Source organism: Corapipo altera, unplaced genomic scaffold (genome assembly GCF_003945725.1).
Source record: "Corapipo altera isolate COAL_440 unplaced genomic scaffold, ASM394572v1 180, whole genome shotgun sequence".
Taxonomy (NCBI): domain Eukaryota; kingdom Metazoa; phylum Chordata; class Aves; order Passeriformes; family Pipridae; genus Corapipo; species Corapipo altera.
Genome location: NW_020884915.1, coordinates 2962576 through 2987354, shown reverse-complemented (window position 1 = coordinate 2987354; position 24779 = coordinate 2962576). Strand labels below are relative to the sequence as shown.

General features: G+C 41.1%; 1 protein-coding gene across 2 annotated transcripts in view; it reads right to left on the bottom strand.

Moving 5' to 3' along the window:
- The window catches only part of ADAM12 (ADAM metallopeptidase domain 12), a 182842-nt gene that overhangs the window by 79466 nt on the left and 78597 nt on the right, over positions 1 to 24779 (bottom strand). The gene's annotated exons all lie outside the window — the stretch shown is intronic.

Here is a 24779-nt window from a genome sequence, read left to right as displayed (position 1 = left end):
AATCTAACAAAATGATGTACCAGGAGATGGTGAGCCCATGTCTGTGATGAGGTATTTCGTTCCCATTCTTTCCACACTTCCCCACCTGCCTTTGGCAATGAGATAAAAAATTTTTACTTGCAACTGTCCCAGAAATCTCCAGAGAGGGGCATGTGTGTGACAACTATGAAAATTTCTCTTTTTGTAGTAAACTCATGGAACAGGGAAAGTTGCATCTACCTTTTTTTTTAAAAAAAAAAAAAGGCAGCTATTGATCTGTTTTTCAACTCCTTATCTAAAGAGCATTTCTAACAAAGCCAGAAGGAAGAATCCTCATTCACATTTACTCCTAACATAGGTCTTGAGCTGTGCTCTTCCACACAAAGTGTTTGAGTTTTGACAAACACGCTGGTGAAATGCAGAAGCACAATATAGAAGAAACGAAAGATAAATGGCACCATCACCTTCTGAAAAGATAAATGGCACCATCACCTTCTGAAAAGTGGAGAGTGTCGAGTATTGAAAATCTTTGGCACTGCATTTCACTGCGTTCTCTCTGTTCCCTTTCAAAGATGTGTTTCTCCCTTGGGTTGTTCATCTGAACAAACCAGGTTCTTTCTTTTATTAAAGTTGTTTAATGCTGCACTCTTGAAAATATACCATTGCAAACCATTATACAGTCCCTGTACACATTTCTTGTGCTTTGTATAAACCATAAAACTAGAATGCAAACAAACATTCAGTTTTCATTACTTGGTAATTTGCAACATGTTAGTATCCAATGGTTTGATCAGAATCTGGTTGTGGAAGGAACTGTACAAACACTTATTAGAGAGAAAAGCTGTCTTTAAAAACTTCTATCTTAAGGTAGTAAAAAAAAATAAAAATGAATGTAACAAGACCAAAAACTAAAAAGAAAATAACAAGAAAGTGGCAAAGCAAAAGATGAAGCCCCAACACAATAATACACTGAGAATTCAAGAACAGATTCTCACTTTAAATTTTAAATTTTTCATGCTCTTGTAAAAAGTCCCTCTATGTTTCCTACTGCCTCATTATCACAAAGAGCAGCTGCTTTCTTAATTACCATTAATATTTATATAACAAAACTGCTAAGTTCTGCACTTAGCAGGCATTAATTACCTTTGTAAAGGCAAGATCCCATCGTTGAAGCCAAGAGAGTTTTGCTGTGCACTTTTTGGAAGTGGGATTTCATACAGATGGGGGAGTGATTTTTATTTAATGGGACAAAACACAGGCAAGGGTAACAGATGTAGCATAAGGGCAAAGTGATTGAGCAATATTCTTGCTTTGTGCTCTGCTGTTTCCAAAGTGTTTGACAGCAATGATGATAAAGGTGACCTTTCTGCTGCTGTTCATTCTGCCCTCAGGCAAAGATTTAGAAAATACTTCAGAGATCCATAGGTTTTAACACCAGAAGGGAGCGCTGTGATCAACAACAAGACCTGGCCCATTACAGGGGTCACCAGACTCCAATTTATCTTCTGCTACAATGACAGTTAAGGAACCAGAGACTTTTTCTTACTGTAAAGAGCCCTTGCCTAGATCTCTTGTGGTAAAGAAACCATCATAAGCCTGGCAGGTTTTTAATATTTAACTAAACCCAACCTAAAACCACAGCACTTTGTATCTATTTTAACTGGGTCAACATTCAGTTTCCAGCCACTGGATCTCATTCCCTCGCATCAGTGCTTCATTTTGGTTTGAGTCTTTCATGGACAATTCTATTTACTAAAGTGAGGAAACACAACAGGTAAACAAACTCCTGGTGTAGCTGCCATCAATCTCCCCATCAGGAGGAAAAATTGCTATCGACCGGGAAAATACTGGTTGAACATAAAAATTCCTAGTGGGAGCAGTAAAAGACTGGTAAAAGCACCAAGATGATGGAGTTTTCTTAGGTGGACTCACCTAAGAAAAGAAAAAGTGTTCACCAATGTCAAAGAGAAAGTTGTGGCAGCCCCATCCCTGGAAGTGTCCAAGGCCAGGTTGGACAGGGCTTGGAGTAACCTGGGATAGCGGAAGGTGTCCCTGCCCATGGCAGGGGGTGGGACTGGATGAGCTTTACGGTCCTTTCCAACCCAAACCATTCTGTGATTTTATGATTTCAAATCATGGAAATTTCATCTACCACTGGGAAAATGAGAGAGCTTTTCAGGAGTCTGCACTGACACTGCTCCGGTTCGGTAACTAAGACATCGCTGCTGAGACATCTGTTTTCCTGCCACACGCCGAGCTGGTGCCAGTCTGACAGCAAGCCAGAGAAAAGGTTTTCTCCACACTGCAGAGGCTGGAGACCTCTATGAGACATGTTGCCAGGGAGCCCAATGGTTTCTGGCAGAGAAAGGAGCTGTAATCCCCACTTTCAAAATGTCCAATATCTTAAAAGCTCTACAGCCACATACGCAGTGTTAGTACTCAGGGACAGCAAGGTTTGTCATGAAAGGTTATGAAAATTAAGTGTAACAAGCACTCAAATTCCACTACTGAGTGTGCACCACTTCACTTTCCAATTATGGCAATAATGTTTAACATACTAAACAATGAATCCAGTATATGTATCTATTAGGTAATTTAATTACCTTCCCACCCCCCAAAGACATGCAATATAATAGATTGATTTACATTTCTGGTTCTGGTCCAGAGTGAAGGAGATTAATAGACGAAAGTAAATTAATTTAGATGGCAAGCTACTTAACCTAATTGGATCAATGTAATTCTAAAGAGCAGGGATCAAAATAACATTAATATATCATAGTGCAATTCATCACCATATCTAGAGTTTCAAATGTTGCCAGCTACAATACTCAGCTGTACCAGATGATTATCAATATTTTGCCCTGCTTGAAGAGACAGAAACAAACGCCACAGAGAACTGCATCAGCTGCTGGATATGACTGAAAATAAAAATCAGATGAATTAACACCACAATAAATAAATAAACTGTTCGTTTATGCCCCAAAAATGAAAAAGTTCAATTCTTGAGTAAAACTACTTATGTACTTAGTCACTATGTTTGTCAGCACTGTGAATTTCTTCACATTTCATAGAATCAGAGAAAGGTTTGGGTTGGGAGGGACCTTAAAACTCATCTTGTTCCAACTCCCTGCCATGGGCAGGGACACCTTCCACTAGACCAAGTTGCTCAGGGCCAAACTTCCCAGAGCCAAATTAACGAGTAAAAGCTTTGATAGCCCAGAAGGATAAGTTTTATTCCTCCTGATCTATGACAGACACAGCACAGGCTTCCTCATCCTCTGTAAGTCAGTAGAAAGTTCACATGTCACATTTGCTGAAACATTTCCAAGTGTCAAACAAGCTTCCAGTAACCTCAGCCTCAGGGAATATGATGAATGTTATTTAAACTTCTAATCCTCACCTTCCTGGTCCCCAACAAGGTGAAATCTTAGGTGGTTTGTTTGGGGAGGGGGAAAATGTCTTGATTTAAACACATCAGATTTTTTACTCCATCCATTTAATGACAGGAATGGTAATTTAACACACTGCTTCTCACTTGCAAATGAGAAAATCAGTCTCTGCTCTCCAGGCACCGATATATTATTTCAAAAGGTTATAATGATATTTCATCACCCAGGGCGAGTCAGACAGACAGTCACAGAAGTTAGAGATGGAAAAATCTAGTGGATCATACAGAGGGCCTCCCTGGAAGCCAAGTATGTTATAGATCAAATCAGGTGCTGTCTCATAGAGCTTCAAATGTCAGGGGTAATGCTGATCCCACTTATTTCAAAAGGAGATTACTTTGCATTCCAACAGATGTTCCTGTCATGATGCATTTCCCGATATTCAGCCTGTTCTACTTTTTCCTAGTCCACTTCTTTCATTAGTCGAAACAATTGCTTTCCTTCTTGGTATATATATCATTCAGATAGGTGCAGATTGTTATCAAATTCCCCTTTAACCATCCAGGTACCAAGCATAGAATATCAGGTTATAAAAAAATTACAAGAACTGTGCACTTTTTCATCTCAGCTACTCAGGAAAAATCTAAGCATCATACCAGTAGGAGCAGACACCAGGGTTTCCCTTGGTGATACAGCAGAAAATGTGAGACAAACTTAGGGAGTAAATCTGTTTCTAACAGCACACAGGCTTGGATTTCAGCCTGTCTTTCAGGATCAAAATTCTTTGGTTGTCCTCCCTAGTCCTGGCCATGCCCCTGCCATACAGATATAAGGGGAAGGCACCACCATTATTATCCATCAAAATGGATCTACAAGGCTCTCAAAGCTGCCCTGTGAGACTGAAGAGACACCCAGCAGCTGAGAGTCAACAGAACTGCTTTAGAGCCACACAGCAGGATGGTTGGATGCTCTGGCACATGTTTCTTCAGCACCCTGGGTGGTGTGTGGCTCTCTGCGACACATCTCAGCAGGATTAAGCCTTGCTCTGGCACGACATGGAGCATCAAACTTGGCCTTTGCTCCAGCAGGGAATCAGGCCTGGCAGAATAGTAAATCCCTGTTTATGCTGGCACTACCTGTTAGTGAGAGAGAGCAAGCAAGGACCAGGGCTGCTTCTCTTTGGACAGTCACTCTGTGGTACACAACCCAAACCCACCCAGCACTCCCAGGGATGTGGCATGATCTGCCCACTGCCATCAAGAGCTCGGACTTTCTCATGGGGTACAGCGAAGCAGGAGCTGGACACAGCTAAAATCCTATGCCTGGAATAGAAACACCATAAGTGATTCCTAAAAGTAGCACTGTGTTTTCTTTTGGAGCTCATGGAGGTGTAAAGCAGCCTCATGTCTGAGTTGGAGCCTTGTTGACTCCGATTCTGAGGTCTGACATGCCTTGGAATGAATCTGAAGGGCTCTGCATATATACTGCATGGCTCAGGACACAGAGATATAGGACCTGATTTTTGTTCTTGCAACTCCTTATACCATGGGAAGATTTGGAAATGCAGCCCCCAATCACTATTTTGAATTTTGTTTCAAATACAGTCACACATGGGCATGTCCCTGGAAGTCTCCAAGGCCAAGCTGGAAGGGGTTTGGAGCAGCCTTGTCAAGTGGAAATTGTCCCTGCCCATGGCACGGGGTGGAACGAGATGATCTTTGAGGCCTCTTCCAACCCAAACCAGTCTGTGATTCCCTGATCCCTGTTCTGGGGTTCAAAATCACAGCAATGCACCCTTTGGGTACATGGTTTGTTAGCGTTGCTTTCAATGACACAGAGAAGATGCTGTGGACCTTTTGGGCTTTGGAGAGGAACATATACTTTCTATGCTCTGAAGTTTGATTTTCTGCTTACCTTTGGCTTTGATTAACAGATCAGCATGGTGACACTACTTCAAGAACTAGTGTTTTCAGAAGAACATTAAATATTCTTATGACTTTTTAAACAATGACAGTCAGCTGCTCCGTCTGCTCCATGGGAGCACTGATCACAATGAGGAACCAGTAGTGCCTGGCTGACTCAGATGTGAGTGTGGTGCCTCCCCTCTCCTCAGGTGTGCTCCTGCAACTCACACAGACATCTGACCTTTACTGGGACTTCTTCCTCTTCTTTATCCTTCCAAATGATGAAACTCCTGTTTTCTCCCCCATCCAAGTGCTGCCTCACTCTGTTGTATAAATTCTTACTAAAACCCCTCTGGCAATGCATTTTAAACCCTGCCTGTGTGGGAGAGGAGAGGAGAGTGAAACAGGATGGCATAGAGGCAGTTATAAAAAATGTCATTGGAACTGCTGCCTATTGACACCAGCCTACTCCATTAATTCTTAAGCATCTCAATTCAGGTCATTTTGACCTTTACACTGAAATTAGTTGTTATTTCTTCAATTGCCATGTTTCTTCACAGGTACAGAGGAATAAACAAGTCTGTTAAACCTGCTGTCTCTGCAGTGGTGGTCTCAGGGCTCCTGCTCTCACAAAGGTGATATTCACAGAGGTGTTTTTCAATTCTTCCTTCTCATTACAACATAAGGAATGAGAGCAGCCAGGGTAATGAGTTTCCTGTGCACAGGTACCAACATCATCCTATTCACAAAACCACCTCATATTCTTTAAACACGCCACATTCTTTCCCCTTGTTTAATTATCTTAAGTGATTTGAAATGCTTTTGGACATTTTTCCATTGAATGTCTCCATAATATCCTATCTGCTACACTCCAGTGTGCTGCCATAGAGGGACTGCAATGTCATAATTGAAGAACCTGAGAGATTGAAATTTGCAGAGCTTAATTAGCACAACAATTCAGAGGAAAAGATGGGAGCAAAATAAAACTGTAATAGCTGGGAAATCAGCCAAGCATCCAAAGTTTCAATACTAACTCTGTGGCTGTAGCCTCTGGCCTATTTCACATGGTCTACGGATAGACAATTTGAGGAGATCATACACTACATTTGCAAAATATGCCTCTGTACTTCTTCCCAGTTCTTTGGAGGCAGAAGGTCATATAAACCTGTGTCTACTGAAGACCATGTGAAAATCCCTCTCCTATCACCTTGCATGGGTGGAATAGTGCAGGGCACAGTAGGAGAAAATTTTGAGAAACACATCCTACAATATCCAAAGTGAGAGCCACAGAGCCACACTCCGACTTATCTATGGACACTGTGTTGAAACACTCTCATCCATAGCTGCTCTCTGATGTGCTGGGAACAGGGAGAGAAGAGGGACAAACACACCTTTTAAAGCCTATAAGAGTCCTGCCTTCATAACTCCTCACCACCTGCGGTCGCAGCGCGCAGAAAACCAAAGAATGGTGTAAGCAAACAAATCTGAACAGCTGAGGGAGAAAACCAGCTCCCTGGCTGGCAATCACTGAGTGATTGAGAGCTTTCTTGTTTCCTGACTGCTGGGAAAATAATCCATAAGCTTCACCTCCTCAAACTTCAATAGGAAAAGACTGAAATGAAATGAAGCAGGTTGGCGGCCTCCCATGCTGTTCTGGGCTCTCACTGCACACCCTGCTTCCATCACTCTTTGTCATGTTTATGACATCATTTACTTGCCAAAACCGTAGCATTTATTTTATTATTCTAACTCCAAAATGTTAATGAAGAGACTACTGTTAACCAGTGTTGCAGTGAGAGAAGGAAGAAGAAAAACAGCATGTTTTCCAACAAAGTGGATGGATAAAAATGAGTTCTCTCCCTAAAATGGCTTAAACTTGGCCTAGATCCCTGGGTTAGTCATAATGGGATAGTGTTAGGTAGCCTGCACCTCAGATGGTCATTAAGGGAAGAAGAGACCAACCTGGCACGTGTGGGGGAATGAAAGGAAGACCAGCAAGGTTCACTCTGTCTTCACAAGAGAGCTCGGAGACACAGTAATAGAAGAAATGGCACCACAGATTCACAGAATATGCTGAGTTGGAAGGGACCCAAAAGGACCATCAAGTCCAACCCTTATCCCTGCACAGGACCATCCCCAAGAGTCGCACCATGTGCCCCAGAGGATCATCCAAATACTCCTTGAGCTCTGTCAGCCTTGGTGTTGTGCCCACTACCCTGGGGAGCCTGTTCAGTGCCCAACCACCCTCTGGGGGAAGAACCTTTTTCTGAGATCCAACCTAACCCTGCCCTGACACAACTCCAGGCCATTCCCTGGGTCCTGTCCCTGGTCCCCACAGAGCAGAGCTCAGTGCCTGCCCCTCCTCTGCCCCTCCCGAGGAAGCTTTAACTGCAGTGAGGTCTCCCCTCAGCCTCCTCTTCTCCAGCTGAACAGACCAAGTGCCCTCAGTGTCCTCACACAGCTTCAGATCAAGGCCCTTCACCATCTTCATTGCCCTCTGACTTCTGTGAGCTTTGACTAGAACTGCTCAACCTCATACACACCTAAAGCCAAACTCAGGGCAGGATTCCCAGCTTCCCACCCATATTAACCTCAAAGATCATCTGGTTTAGTTTTTCACTGGCCAATTCTGACATACCAGGGCAGCATTTGACTGTTTTCAGCACCTCTTTCAGAACTGTCCTTGTGAGGAATATTTTATATTTCCTCTTTGAGCTTCCCTGTGTAGTGGATTAATAGAAATTGTGTTACTGGTTCATCTGGGCAGGATGCCATGAAAAGCAAAGACTTCAGGAAAGGCTCCTGGATAACTCTGGCCACAAACTGTTGTCAGTGATGGAGAGATGATGGTACTTATTGTCTAACTGATTTTTTGACGGGAAAACAAAATTCTGTATATTTAGGCAAACTCTGTAGGCTGCCTGCTTTGGAGATACTTTACTGTGTGATCTACATGAAGTAGTTCTAACTTAGGGTAGTGGAAATAGCTGTAAAGCTGTAAAGCAACACGCTAGAAGTTAAAGCGTTCTGCTGGAAATCACCACTGAACTACTCCACCTCTGAACTATCTACGGCAAAGATCAGAAATAATGTGCACTGCTGCTCTGCAGGCTGGACCCAGACAAAAACTGAGTATTCTGATTTGGCTTTGGCTAGACTAAAGACTAACACAGCTCTGGAAGGCTCCCCATCCATGGATCTGTTCCTCAGATGACAATACTGTGGTTTCTGATGAAAAGCATACTTCCCATTATCATGCTTCCACTAAAACTTGTACAAGACAATCTAAGAGCTTTTCATAACCATTCTGATCTCACGTGCCTAGTACAGTTACAGATGTAGGCAACACAGCACCATCGAATCACAGTTCAAAAGATTCACTAGAAAACACTGAGATGTTTCAGAAGCTGAGAAGCACATATATATCACAAGTGGCAGACATGATATTTTAATGCATTATTTTCCAACATCACAGCACTGCCTTTCATAAAACAAATTCTTTGCAGGCCCTGTAACGTTTCTAGGATGGCATATTTTCACTAAATAGTAAGTTGGGAGATACTGGGCTGGAAAGCTGTCAAATTCTATTTGAAATGTCCCATTCAATTAATTATGTCATTTGTAGCTGTGTAAAATTATGCTGCTGAACAGATGTCATTGGGCAAATTGTCTGACTGTACTTTCATCTGAACATTTTCAGACTAGTACGGAATTCTATTCAAAACATCCAAGAAAGCCAGTCTTAACATGGAAAATTTATAAAGACAGAAACTTAAGTAATTCCAATGAAAAATCAAAACTTATTAAGACATAACAAACAAAATGCAAATCGTGCTGTGGTACTACAAAAGGTTATTGCAAGCATCTGCAATACTTTTAGGAAGCCAGGCTCTTACAGTAATGAAAAGTCACTGAGCCTAGGTTTATTCTTAGACTCCAACCAAAAATTACATCCTCTCTATACCTTTTTCCTTCTTTTGGGTGTGTGCCTGTAGGCTTGCATTTGCATTTTTAATTCAAGTGAAATTGTCTTGCCATTTCTGCTCATTTGTTAAAACATAAAATAATATTTTCTTTTTACCAATCCCACAATTTTCTCCTTGCCACAAGCATGAAGCTTTTGCTCTAAACAGGCTGTATTCATATTTCACTTGCAGAACACCCTGGACTTTAAGAGACATGCCTTCATTTTACCCTGTGCCTCAGTGTCCCTCTAACCCTTTAAAACCCTCTCGATGAAGAGGGCAGAGATGTGTAAGGATATTTTTGCGTTTAAATCTCAAGCCCATAAATCTGCTTTGCACGCTCATGTAAAACTGAGTAGGTGCAAAAGCCATAAGATGGGCTGCAGGTTGTCAAACCAAAGGTCTACCTAGTCCTCTATTCTGTGTCCAACAATGGCCAATAGTAGGGAAAAAACTCATGGAGAGGCATGCTATATCTCCCCAAAATACTGCTCCCACTGCCTCCAAATCCTTTATGTGCCAGGGATCAATGGGGAGCGGAGACTGAGATTAAACAAGAGCTCACAAGGGTGCTCCCACTCTCTTCTGACACTCTTCCTTCCCAATTAAAGCAGTGCCTTCCAAGAAGATCAAATTAATTTGGCAGCACAACCAGAGTGCAGCTGCGGATCTCAGGCCCCGTGCTGAGGCTCCCAGCAGCAATCACAGCGTGCTGTGCTCTGAAGGCTCCTCCCGTGGAGAAGACTTTGATTCCAGTGCCCAGCACAAGTTCATTGGGACAGAAAAACAGCCAGGAAGATTCCCACTGCCTCACTAACCTGTATGGTTGTGTTTGGAGGCTGACTATGAAAGCTCATGTGGTTTTCAAGCCTGTAAGGATTACAGGCATGAATCCTGAGCAAGCAAAGCCGCATGAGCTCACAGACTCCTGTTAGCATTATTCCAATCCAATAAAATACAACCTCTCTGGCATTGCTGGCAGCACCATTTCCTGCATGAAAGTGTAATTGCACGTTTTCTGAAGCACTTCTGAAACAAGCACATCATCAAAGCCAGTGGGTTGCTCCCACCCTGCACCAACTGCCTCAGCCTCTCAGCAGGAAGGGCATCCCAAACTCTGCATAGGTTGCTGGCACGTGGCACTTTAGGTGACCTGAAAAAGCCCAGAGTGATTTTTCAAGTGACATTAGACTTTCAGAATATGATGGCTCATTTCCAACTAATTCTACTTCAAGATATGGACTTAAAATTGGGATGAGGCGATTCAGAACAAAACCACAGGCCTGAGGTACCAAGCAATGAGTGAGTTTATGGGATGGAGGCATCTGAGAGAAAGGATGGGAGTTGAAATATTCCTCCTTCCTTTCCTCTTTATTATCCATTAATTACTGTCCTACATTTCCTGCTTTTTGCCTTAACTATTCATCATCTTTCCACTGCCTCTCCTTTTCCCTACATTATTCCTCCATAGTCCTTTTTTAACCACCTCTTAACATGTCTTACACTGTTGAACAGAAGACACCAAAAAAGCAACACAACCACATTGGTGCTTTTCATAAATGAGCCTCAAAACTGTGGGTACCACAACATGCTGTATGAGGTTGGCAGTTCTCAGGGCACCAAGAGACCAACTCCACAAGACATGGCTTCATCTCAAAGGAGATAACATAGGCCATCATCCCTATTTGTCAGGTCAGGCTCCATGTTCATGTTTTTTAGACAGTAAAGAAAGAACAGCCAGCGAAACCAGGACACTGGGACGAGGGTAAACTAGAATTTTAACTTATTTCTTTTCTTTTTCACCTTTCTCACTGCTGTGCACTTCCCCTGAATTTAATTCCTTGACTCTGCCACATGTCAGAACCCTTTATGAACGAATTAAACACAAAAATTCAACAGCAAATGAGTACAGGAGAACATCAGAGCAACACCTGTGGTTCTAGTCAGGTGAGCTATGACCATGAGCAGGGCAGAGCTGCAGCAGATGGAGGTAGGAAGGGAGGGCAGAGGGATCAGCATCTCTCCTCCTCACTCCAGCAGTGAGCCTGCAGCCAGAAACACTAAGAAACTCCCCACAGCATCAGTTGCTTCTTCTTTTACTTTTTTTAGGCCTTGATTAATGTCAGAAACAGACTCTGACTTCTCACTACAAAAGGTTTTTGGTGGCCCAAGGGTCCAAAGTTGTGTCTCACCCATTTTGAAGGCATCTCTTGGCATTGAAGTCACTGAAGACATGCTGGTAAAGACTTGGGGTGAGAGAAGGATGACACCATCTTTTAGCAGTTAAGACACAAAATTATAATTTTCTGTTCAATTCAAGGAAGTAATTAGTTTATAATAACATTTAACATTTAGTTGCTGACAGAGATATGACACTTATCTTACATAAGTCATTTTAATTATTCCTACTAACCAAGACCTCAAAAATATTGTGTAGTCTGAGCTAACAATGCCTTTCCAGATATTTTTGGTTCTACTGTCATTTGAAAAATTGATGCCTAGAGCATCAGCATTTATCAAGCTCATTATAGATTTCATCCAAATGACTACAGATAATTAAAAGTATGCTTCATTTTTATTGTAATGTTTCCCCCCCCAACACTGCAAAGTAATTCTGTTGTTGCTTAGGGTTTTTGGAATAAATGTAGATCCATCTGCCAGAAAATGAAGTTTTACAGGATTATAGGCAAACTATTAATATGTGAAACGTGCAGAACACAAACATACAGACACATATATATACTTTGGAGTACTATATGCATTTTCATGTTCATTAAATAGTCTTAAAAGTGAATTCTTATCTCAGAGACAGCTTCAGACACTTGAGTAACCACTCCCTATAAATCAATCTTGTCTAAGGCACTTGGTCAAGCTGGACACACAAAATCCCTCAAGAAAATGTTATATTTATTTATTACTGTATGAAATGTATTCACCTGATGCCCCATCATCTTACATCACACAGACTTATTCACACTGAAATAAAGCATGTATGTGCTACTAATGCTGACATGAGAAACCCTGGTAGACTATTGCTTTATTTTGTTTAGCTGTTACTCACTTAGAAGATGTCCAGAGTGAAGAAACAAATCTTTGGAGAAGCTGTTCCCCAGGATTCTGGAGAGCACTCCTTCCCCAGCTAAAGTTCAAGTGATACACTGAAAGTTTTTTAGTGATGTAAAACCTGTTAGGAGAGTTGTGAGCTAACTCAGCTTGCTGTGCATTGGGAACTGTGTACTGCACAAATGAAAAACAGGATTGCTGGATAAATATAGGGCTACATTTCCACACAGCGCTGAATTAACAACAGCTTAAATATTTTTTCTGCTATTCAAGGATCGGGTTACGTCTGTCTTACCTAGAACTGCTATGATATTTTTTAATACTGCTCATATAAAACTATAAAAATTATGGGTTTTAAAGCTTATCAGTTTGCAACAATTAGTACAACAGTGAGTTTGACTGGTTAAGTATAATACATTGCACCTAGAAAACTGCTTTATTCTAGGATTGTTAACAGTACTTAAATTAATTAACTTCATATATGATCAATTTTCCTTGGCACACCTTTATCACCAAATGCTTTATGTTTTTACATGACATTCTATGTTACCTTGAAACTGAAATTACCTATAAATAGCAATGGTATTAAAAAGCAATTCCAGATACATGCCTTTTTAATGCCTCTATTATAATCCACACTCTGGCAAATCAGAGAGATAATATTTAACGACACAGACACAGAAGAAACTCCAATGATTTAGTGTTCACATCCTTGCGAAGCAGGGCTAGCAAGGGGTTGGTGAGGCAGCTTCAGACTGAAGTGAGAAAGAAGAAAAAAACCCCATAATGAGGAGAATCTGACATAAATATTAGGAAATAGATCTATATTTTATGAAGGCCATTTTATCGAAGACAGTTTAGGTTTCCTCCCACTCCCGGAATGAATTCACAGTGAATAAACCCTTGACTCAGGAGAATATTTCTCATGCAGATTTGGATTTTATGTAAATTATTTAAGTATGTTTTAGGGAGTTTGGGCAGTGATGTAGAAATGTTCCCCTGCCTATGCATATCAGTCAAAGAAATAGCACTCATCACCAAGGAATTCATCAGGGGAAAAGTTTTGCCAACAGGCTTAGGACTAGACTGCAGCATGGAAAAGATGAAACTCTACTATGCTATCCCTCAAATTTGTCTCCTCCTGATGACAGCAGGAGAAGGCAGTGCCTTGGACCAGGCTGTGCCCAGAACAGCACACTGCAAACAGGAGAAACCCAAACCTGGAGAACCTGGAGGCATATGTTGATGCCATAATATCCAAGAGGAAAACTTTTACAAGGGGAATCTCAGAAGAAAGGTTAATTAAATAAAAGGGTAGGAATTTTTGGCTTTATCTCCTGGTCATTACCAAACTGTTCAAAATTATCTTTCTTTCATTTGAGGTGCACTCAAGCCAGGACAAGTTTCTCCATGTTTTAGTGTTGACAGTATTGGGTAAGGAAAGAGGTTGCTTTTAACAACAGAAAACGGAAACGATAAAACCCTTCATGTAAGTCCCTCCAAAAGAGCTCTCCAAAAGAGAACTGCTGAGAATATATAAGAGAATCCTCCAATCACAGGCTGGTTTGGGCTGGAGGGGACCTTAAAATTCATCCCATTAGCCCAGGTTGCTTCAAGCCCCGTCCAACCTGGCCTTGGACATTTCCAGGAATGGGGCAGCCACAGCTTCTCTGGGCAACCTGTGCCAGGGCCTCACCACCCTCACAGGGAAGAGTTTCTTCCTAACAACTAATCTAAATCTCTTCTCTTCCAGTTTAAACCAATTTCCCCTTGTTTAGGCTCAAGGTAATGAATGTATGCATTCATTGTCTGGTGCATGGCAAGCATAAAAAAACCTCTCTTTGCTTTCTTGCACAATGTTGAATTTTTACTCTTTAAATTTATGTATATCCAGATTTATTTCTGTCCATACAACATTTTATTGATGACTGTCATACTTAAAATAAAGGGTGTTTATTTTACTTAGGCTGGGTCAATACGACCAGGGAAACAAGGCTGTTTTACTTGATGAGAGATGTTACACTGTGCTGCACTGTAGGAATTGGCTAAAAAAGTAGGAGATAAAATTTTATCACTCAGACAAGGCAGCACACACTGAAGGTGTGCACCAGGCTTTCTACCACTCATGTCTGTCTGCTCCCAAAGCCAGACAATCCTACAACAGCACTGTCTACAAAGGTTAAAGAGAAAGCACACATTAGAGAAGAGATGCCAGGTTGTCAGGGAGATCCAGATAATACGGAACAAAAAAGCTCTTACCCAGCTCAGGCAGGTGAGGAGACAGAAGATACAATCAGAGCTACTCACAAAATAGCAGAGAATTCAACAATTTGGGAAACATGTAATGGGATACTGAACTTTCCCCCTCCAGACTTCTGGTTTTAATTAGATCCTTGTCCAAAATAATGGAAAGGTTTTTAGCAACTGATGGCTGATGTGTAGATTGCAAAAAATGAGCTGGTCTGAGATTAGACAGTGATATCATAGTACAATAGACTCAATCCAGCCACATTCTCCTTTCCCCTCTCAATTCTGCCAACTGTCTGTTTTGTTATCAGTCTGAGCAGGAAGGAGATGCCTTATAAATTCCCAAATATTCTGTCTCTGTTTGGAGACAGGAGGCAGAGCACAGCTGAGGTACATGCAGTGGGTAGAGTATAAAGGGGTGCAGTAACACTGGCTGACACATTCTGCATGTAAAGCTCATCAATCCCAGGGATGTGATTCCAGCATCTCAGACAGCTAACTAATAAAAAGAACAAAAGAAAACCAGGAATAAGGAAAATCACCGACCACCAGAGAAAAAAGTAGGATTTTTTTGCCAATATTTATGGGCATTTTCCAGGTGTCAGTAGTGCTATAGAACATCCTTCCACTGATCTGAGTGTTAAGAAGAAAATTAACCCTATCCTAACCAAAACCAGGACAATACTTTTCTTCTCCAATTACTGACTAGTTTTTATGGGATGTGGTTGTTTTTTTTTAAAAAAAAACCATCTTCATTGAGCTCACATTTTGGCCTAGTTTTCCAAATAGATGTTTCATTTTAGCAATAAACCACATATCCCCTGCCATGGCTTTTAAGGAGGGTAGAAGTTTTTATGGTAACCACTGCTGTCACAGCTCTATCGCTTTTAGATGCCATTAATGAAATACCTCTTGATTCTGCCCTTTCAGGCCAAACTGCTTGGTCCTGGATGTCCCCTTGGTCTGCTCCGATTTGTCAGACCCCAGCCAGGATGAATATTCCAGCTGTACTTTGGGAATTGCAATGCCTTGCAATGTGCATGACCTTCTGAGACATGTTGTTCTCCAGACCATAACACACCAAGAGAGATGAGCTTTGGTCTGCAGCCCAAAATACTGGGGTTTTTCAGCATCAAGAGCTGTGGAGGAATTTTCCTTGGAAGATGGTCCTCAGTGTAGCAGTGAATTTCTTTACCTTGATCTGATAGAAAACTTTATAAAGACTTCACCAAGTGATGAATGTACAAAGATTCATGAGCATATTTTGGACACACCTAGACAGTGCACAAGAAGCAATATTTCATAAATATTAGTGCAAATCTGCAGAGTCTCATCATCTCCTGCTGAGCTATGGTGATTCATAGGAGCTGAAAGAGATATGACAATAAAAAACCAGAATGCAAAAGAGTTCCTTGAATTAAAATCAGGCAGCAAACAAATGAAGCTGAGTTTTGAACTCAATGTAAGACAGTAATTGTACATTGTGAAAGAAGAAAAAACCCATCACAGCCCTGGAATTCCAGAAATCTGCTCTCCTAAGAGGAAATACTTCTTAGCCTTTCTGATGGATGAGAGGCTCAAAGTACAGTGTCACTGAAACAGGAAAGTAACTGCAGCTACAGAGACCCAAACCTGCCAAAATACAGAGAGTGCTGCCAGAAAGGCATTTTAGACTTTAACAAGACCTGACCAGAGACTATTTGGCTTGTCTCAGCTTCCTGATGGTTAAAAGCTGGAAAGGTAGCAGAACCTCAGCAGAAATACCTGGAAAGCTTAGGTGGGGAGAAAAGAGCCAGGAGCTTGTCTGGAGGAGGGAGGACACAGGGACATCAGTTTTTACTGCTGGAAAGTTTCCTGGTATCTACAAAGCTTTAAAGGTATTGTTTATTTGACAGCTGGTATTGTTTACTTGACAGCTTTTCAAAACACATCAGCTTAGCTTATGACTGCACCTCAACAAACAGAGAAGGCAAAGTTTCCCCCCCTTCCCAAAATTCTCGCTGCATCTCCCTGAGCTTAATATTATTTGTATTTCTTCACTTTTTTTTTTTTTGGATGGTCTAGAAGCAGGAAACCTTGCAACTTTTTGAGTTGCAAATGGCTCCAGTAGGAAAGAAATGACCGGTGACCCTGAGAAAGGATCAGCAAGGAAACGTTGACGTCTTGTTTTTCTGTTTGTATTTGAAGAATCCCCGTTACCAATTACAGTTGGCTGCTGTCAGAGAGCATTACCCCTAACAAGATCTCTAGAAACACACAACGAACATGAGCTTGAAGTTTCTGATGCTCCAGATCTGCGGAAAGCTTGAGGACAGTGATATCATGCTGCCAACAGCTGTCACAAGCAGTACGGTTTCATCTTGTCGTTGGTCTAACAACCGTCTTTTCCTTTTCTATTTTGTGCCTCAGCATCTCTTCAGCTGTCATAACAGATATGTCAAGCAATATTACCCTCCCAACAATATCAGCTCTAGTTACTTCCCAGAATATTCTTCTCCTAGCCTCTGAAAGGCACGAGTCTATTTTCTCAATTGCAGTCAGTGCAAGAGTAGAATTAATTCACTCCATATCAGTGTGTCTTTTCCATAAAATACCAAATTCAAGACATCAAAGATTAATCCGAAAGGCAAATTCATGTAAAATTGCTAAATCACAGCACTTATGTTCTGAGTTGCTATGGAAAACTTCCCAGCTTAAGGGAGAAACCCCTTTGCTTGTGGCACCAATGCCACTGAAAGGCAAGTTCTGCAGCCCAGACCGACTCACTGCCCACAGCCTTTCATCCACCAGGAAGATTAGGAGTGTGCAATACTCCTTTTAAGCTTTGTTGCTTCCTAAGAATTATCTGCTCCTGGAATCACAGATTGGACATAACAGCTTACAAAGGAATCCTCAAGAAAACAACACCTTTTGAGTGGAATAGATTTAAATACGGGTGTAAAAAAAATCCCCAAAACATCCACAATGAGGAGGAAGGGAAACTGTCATTCTAAGGGCTGAAAATCCAGAAAAAGCTGGTCTAGTGGAAGATGTCCCTGCCCATGGCAGAGGGTTGGAAATAGATGAGATTTGAGGTCCCTTCCAATCCAAACCATTCTGTGATTCCGTGAAAGAGCTGCCACAGGTACCAAACACGTTCCAGGTCAGCTGCATTCCCTGCTGCAGCACTCAGTGGGCTGTTCAGGCCTTTTATCCCTCTGGAAACATCTGTATTTTGAAATCCTGTTCTTTCATGAAGACACAGCTCTTGCTGTAGCAGAGCCTTGAACCTACCATGGATTTATTGTAAGGTGTCAACTGTGACTGGCAGCGAAGGAGAAAGGCTGACAGATCCTCTTTCTCGCTGCATGTCTCAATGTTCAGAAAGCAGGTGTGCCACAGTATGAATATTTTATTTCCAGAGAGAAATTATTCCTCATGATAACGTCCTGGCTGCTCAGCACAGCTGATTTCACACTTGGTTGGTGGAGATGATGCTACAGGTCACGCAGTGGCTTTCTGCCACGCAAGATAAAAACCTGTCTGCTGGAGTCAGACCCCAAGCTGTCTTCATCAGAGCCAGTATTTCACTCAAATCATTACAGTAAATGTGGTTTATATGTAGGTAAGGGAAGAAAGGAGTAATCCAGCAGACAGCATTCAATCTAAGACAGAAACATATCAGATAATACACAGGAGAGGTAAATTGTGCTTGTACAGAGGTAGACATGCATCGAGCATCCCAACAGAGAACTGCAGACAAGAAAACAAAGTCCAGTCAGTTGAAATTGCACTGAAGCCTGTTTGCACGTTCTCTCTTTTCCCTGCCAATGGCATGGGGGGGTACAATTTCATTTTCCTGTTTTGCCAAACATCTCCTTCTCTTCCCAATAGACAAAGCCTACCAAACCTAAACAGGAAACTGCAGAGTCAGGGCCAGGATCCAGCTGAGATTTCAGCACCCATTTAAGTAAAAACACATGCTTAGTTCCATCTTTCTTCTGAAAAATCTGGAAGCTCACAGCTGAGGCTTTTTAAGTGTTTTGTTGTGGTTTTTTGTTGTTGTTGTTTTTTCCTTTTTTTTTGTGTGGTTTTTTTTTTTCTTAATTGTTTGATGAGAGTAAATGTTGACTAACCAAGTGCTTGAGGAGAGAAGCAGCACTCAAGTGTGCAGGTCTGAACTGGGTCTTGTACAGAGTGTAAGATGAAGTTTGCTCAGGATACTTTCTGCTAAGATGTTTCTGTATCTAGAAAGTCTGAAGGCAACAAACAGGAAATAAAAACTGAATTGTCCTTCATCTCCCCTGTGCACAGGAACTGTTGAAAACACCCAGACAGAAGGAGGACTCTTCACCGTGGCCCATTTAACTAACAAAGAAATCAACTGTAAGACATGAAGAGCAACAACAGTGCTCAGTGTACCTATAAAATGTACAGTTTGGGTTGCAGTGGCTCTTATATCAGGAATAGAGGAAAATCCTGGCTCCTCTGAGCATGAAGGTAAATCAAACATCAAGAAAAGAGGGTATGGCAATTTCCATCCTTCACTATCACGAAGGAAGACAGATGAGTGAGCAAAATCATTCGGCAGGTACACGTAAGAAAAAATAGTGCTTTCATTAAAAAAAAAAAATCATTAAAAAATAATCTCTGCAGCTCACAAGCAGGGCCAGCTCCTGCTTCCCTTAGGTATTCCTGGTCATCCATAACTATCAACATTTTTCTGTCTTGTATCTGATTAACTCCCATATCAGTTTGGAAAACACTACAAAAATCTTCATTAAAATGAAAGAAGGGATAACTACAGGAAAGAGTCCCTTTGAAACATTCATGGTATTTACAGTTCCAATATCAGCAAATTCTGCACTCTGGGCAGAATGAAATACAACAAAATTAATTGGAGAAATTTTCATATATGGAGAGAAAATGGAGAAGACAAGGACCATGGCTCTGAAAAACCAGAAGACTGCAGAAGCCTTAGAGGTAAAGCACAATTTGCAACCTTCTCAATTTACTTATAGCAATTTAAAATTATCTGGAGATTGCACCAGGAAAGTGGGGGGATGTTTCTACAGCTCCTCACCTGTCTGTCTCCTCCAGGTCAACACCAGTTGCTCCCAACCCAGCAACAGTGATCCCCATAATATTCAGGCTCTGCAGCATCTTAAGCCAAGTAGTGCAGAATAGCAACAGAAACTGTGGTACAGTACAAGGGAGGATCATTATCCTACATAAGTGGTCCAAATTGCATCCTGAGGTGTCAGTGGTTACACAATTGCCAGAGTAAAAGCATCTTTTCCATGTGGTTTCCAAAGTGTTCATATACAGTTCAAGCCAACCATTATGGCTTAAACACAGTGGATTAAATAGTTCACTATTTCTTATCACTTTGCACTCTAAAGCTAATATCTCAGGCTTCAATAACACTGTGACACACTGTGTGGGTTTGTGAAGTGCTGAGTCGCTATAAATGGATTTAAAATATCATCTGATAACAGAGTGGGATTTTGAATGCAAACATGAAAAAGGAAATAAAAGGACTGAAAGTGGCACGAAAGGCCATCAGTCTGAGGGCTACAGGCTGGGGAGGGAGTTCAGGCTGGGTAAAGGCTCCAGTAAAGGTATTGATCCATCATTATAAGATGCAGTAAGTCCAAGGGTTGGAGGATAAAGAGGTACTGACAGACTTTCATTTATGACTTGCACTGTGATTGTATCTCACAGTGTGAAGGTGAATGAGTTTGTCTGTTTTAGGGGAAGATTGTTAAAGGACATGGAAGGTTTGTCTTCTGGCCCAACTCTCAGTCTCTCTTGAGGTTTGGTTGCACTGGGAAGCCCTAGGATAGACTTAGCCCCAACAAGAATAACTACCCAGCACCCCTGAAACACACACTACAGCTTCCTTAACATGATGAAGAAGGCAAAAAAAGAAAATCTGACACTTAAAGGTTGAATAAAGAGAAACATGGGAAATAATACTTGAGAGCAGGCAGTGATAAGGGAGACAAAAGAGAAAAATAAGCAGCAAGTACCCCTTGCATCTACTCCTAACTCCTCTATACTGAAGCACCTGCAGAAATTCTCTTCATTTGTCCAACTCCTCAGTTTCCTCATCTGTGAAATGCAGTCATGGTCTCATGCCCCAGTACTGCAGAGGAGACAGTGGTACCTGGAGATCACCATTTATCTCACCCAGCCCTGTGCAGTCTGGTGCTAGAAGACGTATATAGTTCCAGGAATACCCAGTATGAAGTCTTCAATATCTAATTTTATCAGACTTCTAATACAAGGTCTTAAATAAAGCTCCTAATTGAAACTGAAGCATAATTCAGGCACACCAAGTGAGGAATAATGAAAATATACTACAAATCTAGCAGTGCTGGGGGGCAAACAGGGGAGTGAGGAACTTCCAGGCTCAGTTGAGGGCACAAAGATGGTCAAAGAGGAGCATGGGGCAGTGGGAGGTGCAGGCAGTAGCCACATGGATATGATAATGCAGAGCTCCAGTTATTTGTATTTATACTTCTATCTGGCTACAGCAATAGGCAAATTAAAGCTGACTACACAACATCCCATAATATTCTCATGATGGGAAATTCTAACCAAGTTGTTAGCCTAATTGCTATTATCAACACAAAACACATCACATCATCAGTAGAGAGAGACTTTATGATTGTGATGTGTTCTGCTCCTAAGAATTCAGGGAGAGGACAAAATTATATTGTCAGGTGAGAGAGAAGATCTAAAAGAAGGGAAATGGGAAAGCCAAAACTACCCCTAAATAATAATCCACCTTAATGTATGGAATTAAAAATTATTGAAGTAATGAACTAAAAATACATTTACTGCTGTCTGTATAAAAATATATAACATTCTATTGTTAATTCATTTTAGAATTTAATCAGAATTTCCATTTTTACCTTTTCAATAAAACTCTACTGTAAACGTGTCAGACATATATGTTATGTGTGTAACTTATGGTGTTCTGCTGTCAGCTATTCAAGTCTTAGCAGTTTTAGACTATTTCCAACTGCTATGATATTCTATTTAAAGAGTATTAAACTACCTTTTAAAAAGCAATTTAGCCAGTAATAATGAATGAGGAACAGTGTAAGCACAGGTGAAGAGCTGGCAGCAAAAGGCCTCTGGTTTGTTCTCAGTCACAGTGAGATTCCAAGTACTCATTTGGAAATGTAGTAGTTACATCTCCACTCTTACCCATCATACTTGTCCCATTTCATCAAAAGGAAAAGCTCAAAATCATGTGATGAGCTACAAATAAATAACAACTTTGACTTCTGTCTAGTGAAAAAACTGCTCATACACAAGGTGTGTCACAAAAAAAAAAAACCTGCAAAGTCATTTATTTTTTAATTAATTAGTCCCCAAACTGTTAGTTTTAACATCAGTTAGTTGGGTGAGGGAGAACCAGTGAGAACTCAGTATTACCAGCTAAAATACATGAAAAACATAACTCATCCTTCCCATCTCATGTACTTTTAATACACGTGTAAAATCCTACCCCCTTCTCCAGGAGGACAAGGCTTTCCTGTGGTTTGGAAGGTGCAGAAAAAGGCAGTACAAAGCCACCAGACCTGGATCCTGTGACATTGTTAATGGGTATTTTTCTAGCTCTAGATTTTGTAATGATTCTACAGAAAGTGACTTTGCCTGTTCCTGCACTTACCAACTCTGATCTCACTGTCTTGACTGCATTTTACTGAAGAGGCCTTTCCAGCTGCCCATTGTACTTGCTGTCTCCTAACTCCAGCATTCTGCTCTCCCCAGCCTTTCTTTCACTCCCATATTCACCATTGTACCTGAATGGCACCCATTTGCCTCACAGAGGAAACAGGGATTTTAAAAGGGAATAAGTGATGGAAGTTCTGTTGCTGATACCAAAATGCTCAGTTTGACCAGCTGCTGATCAATTGAGCTGGTGATGCCCTGCCCAGCAGGCAAAAAGTTACAGGTAAGTAATAATGATAAAAACACAACTGAATTTCAAATCAAAACATGTTAAAGAGGCTAATTCAAAAAATAAGAGAAATTGAGATGGGGTTGTATTAAATCCAGGATGTTTAATATCCCAGCCTTCATTAACTTAGGAATACTTCTTAAAGCAGCATCACAGAGGCTTCCATGTGCTTTATTTTTATATCAGGGCACATTTCATACCTCTAACCCCCCTTTCTCTCCTTCCCCCATAATCAGAAAGTTGCAGAAGACACCAGACCAAGCGACTCCCTGCTCACCCACTCCACTCTATGGAGCAATATTATAACATTTGTCCTGCAGGGTTTTCACTATGAGCTGCTCTCCCTATCAAGAATGTAAGAGCTTAACCTGGAGTCTGGACAAAAGCCCCTGTACATGTATTTTAAAAAGGTTGAGATCTATAAAACAATTATAAGCAAAAGGAAGTTTTGGAACTTAATCTTTGTCAGCATTGCTGCAGGAAAGTAGGTTATGTCGAGCAAACCTGATTTCCTTCGTTGATATGATTACATGTTTGATTTATAAAGATGATTACATGGTTTAAACTGTTGTAAGGCATTTGACCTAGTATTGTACTGAATACAGATCCATGTATGGAAGAACCTACATGAAACAGGGATTAGTGAAGCAGGAAAATTCCAAAAAAAATGAGTGTCAGCAAAGAATGTTCTTATTCAGCTCCTGGTGGGATTCCACGGGCTTTTTTTTGGCAGGTCCTGTGTTATTCTGCACTGCAATCAACAGTTTTGAAGTAAACAAATGGTATGTAGTATCCTCAAACTTGGAAGGAATTTCATGTGATGAGAGAGAAAGGACTATGGTGTTATGGACTTGTGGAACCGTCCCACAGCTGGGCCACCATCCCACAGGGATGTTTTTTTCCTTGGTGGTGGTTTTGAATTTTCTTAAACGGGTATGAATGCAACATAAACCCACAGAGTAGTGAGAAAGAAGAGGGGAGTTTTCTCTTGGAAAACAGTGACTGTAGAACAACACAAGGTTGTACACAACATCAGTTGTCCCAAGTCTCTGGTCAGGAGAAAAAGTGGCCAAGTGAAAGAATGACCCAGAATTGAAAGAATTAGGAAAAGTGTTCACAAGTAGCAAAAAAATGAGACAATTTGATGAGTGGTTCGAACTATAATTACAGATTGTTTAAGAATACAGTAAAGAAGAGAGAGAGAGGGGAACTTAATACCTCTGAGGGCTTCATGAAGGGAAAAAATAGAGAAAAATACTCATAGAATCATAGACTGGTTTGGACTGGAAGGGACCTTAAAGACCATCTTGTTCCAGTCCCTTGCCATGGGGGAAGTGGAAGCACTCCAGTACAGGCACAACTGAACCAATCCAGTGGTCTGGAAGAAAGGAAAAGTCAGAGTAGAGAATGCAGAAGTGGGACTTTGTGTTCTGTACATAACTGGGGGTAAATATCCACCATGGAGCAGAAGGGAATGTTATCGGTGTAACTTAAAATTGAGAACAAAGATACTAGATACAAAAATATTTCAAGGAGAAAGATGCTGTTGGGAATGCATTTCCCAGGAAAACACAGCATGAATTAGGAATCGTGGGCATAGGATGCTCTGGCCTGTTTAATTGTACCCATGGAGGGCACAGACAGCAGGATGTGAAGTGGCCTGGAGAACACCAAGGTGCTTGTGATGCTACTGAACACCAATTTTTAGCATATTTTTAAGGCTACGCATTTCTTATGCAGAGAACACAAAGCTGAGGAGCATTGCTGCCAATAAATCTGGTGATTGCTCCTGCTCAGAGCCCTCCTTCCCCTCTGAATTTAATGAAATCCTCCTCAACTGCTGTTGTACTTGTTGCCTGTAATTACTACACATCCATCAGGTTATTGTGATGCAAGCTAAAAAATGCAGCAGGCAAAGTTGATTTTTTTAAAAATACATATGTATTTCTTTAAATTATACTGTTGCCTGAAAACACCATGAGTCTAGTCAGTTCATGTATTATTTTCCAGTGAGGGCTTTTGCTCAGAATTAATGTGAAGTCTCCACAAACACAATATTTTCCTTCGGATAAACAAATTGGACATTGCTTTTCAAATGGACAAGTAGCAGATAATAGAGTGCCTGCTGGCTGCCTGGGAATGCAAGGTATTCCTGGATAATGAGATATTGCAGAGCAGAGACTTGATACTTCTTTAACAAAACAACATTTCTTTGGCAGAAGGCTTTCAAGGTTAAGTATGTAGAGCAGCTACAATTTATGCAAACAAAATCTGCCCT